We start from the raw sequence: 2,500 nt of genomic DNA, 5'->3' as shown, positions 1-2,500 counted from the left end.
GCAGTTTAAAATTACCTACAGCACGTGGTATTCCCAGGTGGTCTCCCATCCAAGTACCAACCAGGCCCAACACTACATAGCTTCCAAGATCAAACAAGATTGGGAAAGTCCAGTGTGGTTTGGCTGTAGGTGCTCAAAAACATTAACTTTAGACCTCTTTTACTTCTTAACTCAAGTAAATTCATTGATAAGTTGAAAATATTAAATGTAAAATGTAATAGAAAAGAATGTTTTGGCTGTATAAAATTTCCAACAGGTACTGGTATTCCCAGGTGGTCTCCCATCCAAGTACAAACCAGGCCCAACACAGCAAAGCTTACAAGATTAGACGAGATTGGGCATGTCCAGTGTGGTTTGGCTATAGATGCTCAAAAACATTAACTTTAGACCTCTTTTACTTCTTATCTCAAGTAAATTCAATGATAAGTTGAAAAATGAAATGTAAAATGTAATAGAAAAGAATGTTTTGACAGTATAAAATTACCTACAGCTCCTGGTATTCCCAGGTGGTCTCCCATCCAAGTACAAACCAGGCCCAACACTGCATAGCTTCCAAGATCAGATGAGATTGGGTATGTCCAGTGTGGTTTGGCTGTAGGTGCCCAAAACCATTAACTTTAGACCTCTATTACTTCTTAACTCAAGTAAATTCATTGATAAGTTGAAAAAATTAAATGTAAAATGTAATAGAAAAGAATGTTTTGGCTGTATAAAATTTCCTACAGCAACTGGTATTCTCAGGTGGTCTCCCATCCAAGTACAATCCAGGCCCAACACAGCAAAGCTTACAAGATCAGACGAGATTGGGCATGTCCAGTGTGGTTTGACTGTAGGTGCTCAAAAACATTAACTTTAGACCACTTTTGCATCTTAACTCAAGAAAATTCATTGATAAGTTAAAAAAATGTAATGTAAAATGTAATAGAAAAGAATGTTATGGCTATATAAAATTACCTACAGCACCTGGTATTCCCAGGTGGTCTCCCATCCAAGTACTCACCAGGCCCAACACTGCATAACTTCCAAGATCAGACGAGATTGGGCATGTCCAGTGTGGTTTGGCTGTAGGTGCCCAAAGCCTTAACTTTAGACCTCTATTACTTCTTATCTCAAGTAAACTCATTGATAAGCTGAAAAAATTAAATGTAAAATGTAATAGAAAAGAATGTTATGGCAGTTTAAAATTACCTACAGCACCTGGTATTCCCAGGTGGTCTCCCATCCAAGTACTAACCAGGCCCAACACTACATAGCTTCCAAGATCAAACAAGATTGGGAAAGTCCAGTGTGGTTTGGCTGTAGGTGCTCAAAAACATTAACTTTTGACCTCTTTTACTTCTTAACTCAAGTAAATTCATTGATAAGTTGAAAATATTAAATGTAAAATGTAATAGAAAAGAATGTTTTGGCTGTATAAAATTTCCAACAGGTACTGGTATTCCCAGGTGGTCTCCCATCCAAGTACAAACCAGGCCCAACACAGCAAAGCTTACAAGATTAGACGAGATTGGGCATGTCCAGTGTGGTTTGGCTGTAGGTGCTCAAAAGCATTAAATTTAGACCTCTATTACTTCTTAACTCAAGTAAATTCATTGATAAGTTGAAAAAATTAAATGTAAAATGTAATAGAAAAGAATGTTATGGCAGTATAAAATTACCTACAGCACCTGGTTTTCCCAGGGGGTATCCCATCCAAGTACTAACCAGGCCCAACACTGCATAGCTTCCAAGATCAGACGAGATTGGGCATGTCCAGTGTGGTTTGACTGCAGGTGCTCAACGACATTACCTTTAGACCTCTTTTACTTCTTAACTCAAGTAAATTCATTGATAAGTTGAAAAAATTTAAAGTAAAATGTAATAGAAAAGAATGTTATGGCTATATAAAATTACCTACAGCACCTGGTATTCCCAGGTGGTCTCCTGTCCAAGTACTAACCAGGCCCAACACTGCATAGCTTCCAAGATCAGACGAGTTTGGGCATGTCCAGTGTGCTTTGGCTGTAGTTGCTCAAAAACATTAACTTTAGACCTCTATTACTTCTTAACTCAAGTAAATTCATTGATAAGTTGAAAAAATTAAATGTAAAATGTAATAGAAAAGAATGTTATGGCAGTATAAAATTACCTACAGCACCTGGTATTCCCAGGTGGTCTCCCGTCCAAGTACTAACCAGGCCCAACACTGCAAAGCTTCCAAGATCAGATGAGATTGGGCATGTCCAGTGTGGTTTGGCTGTAGATGCTCAAAAGCATTAACTTTAGACCTCTATTACTTCTTAACTCAAGTAAATTCATTGATAAGTTGAAAAAAATTAATGTAAAATGTAATAGAAAAGAATGTTATGGCAGTATAAAATTACCTACAGCACCTGGTATTCCCAGGTGGTGTCCCATCCAAGTACAAACCAGGCCCAACACTGCATAGCTTCCAAGATCAGATTAGATTGGGCATGTCCAGTGTGGTTTGGCTATAGATGCTCAAAAACATTAACTTTAG

At 37.8% G+C, this 2,500-nt stretch overlaps 1 non-coding gene and 7 pseudogenes across 1 annotated transcript; all 8 read right to left on the bottom strand.

Annotated features, from left to right (window-relative positions):
* Positions 1-12: 12 nt before the first annotated feature.
* LOC148492124 (5S ribosomal RNA) lies at positions 13-131 on the bottom strand (annotated as a pseudogene).
* A 350-nt stretch (positions 132-481) lies between these two features.
* On the bottom strand, positions 482-600 carry LOC148492123 (5S ribosomal RNA; annotated as a pseudogene).
* Positions 601-951: 351 nt separating this feature from the next.
* LOC148492122 (5S ribosomal RNA) lies at positions 952-1,070 on the bottom strand. Its single transcript, XR_015871624.1, has one exon. It is a non-coding gene; the product is annotated as a 5S ribosomal RNA (ribosomal RNA).
* A 115-nt stretch (positions 1,071-1,185) lies between these two features.
* Positions 1,186-1,304, bottom strand: LOC148492121 (5S ribosomal RNA; annotated as a pseudogene).
* A 351-nt stretch (positions 1,305-1,655) lies between these two features.
* On the bottom strand, positions 1,656-1,774 carry LOC148492120 (5S ribosomal RNA; annotated as a pseudogene).
* A 116-nt stretch (positions 1,775-1,890) lies between these two features.
* LOC148492119 (5S ribosomal RNA) lies at positions 1,891-2,009 on the bottom strand (annotated as a pseudogene).
* Positions 2,010-2,125: 116 nt separating this feature from the next.
* LOC148492118 (5S ribosomal RNA) lies at positions 2,126-2,244 on the bottom strand (annotated as a pseudogene).
* A 116-nt stretch (positions 2,245-2,360) lies between these two features.
* Positions 2,361-2,479, bottom strand: LOC148492117 (5S ribosomal RNA; annotated as a pseudogene).
* Between the last annotated feature and the right edge of the window lie 21 nt (positions 2,480-2,500).

Source organism: Taudactylus pleione, unplaced genomic scaffold (assembly GCF_031769625.1).
Source record: "Taudactylus pleione unplaced genomic scaffold, aTauple2 ptg000550l, whole genome shotgun sequence".
NCBI lineage: Eukaryota > Metazoa > Chordata > Amphibia > Anura > Myobatrachidae > Taudactylus > Taudactylus pleione.
This window is presented reverse-complemented; position numbering and strand designations above follow the sequence as displayed.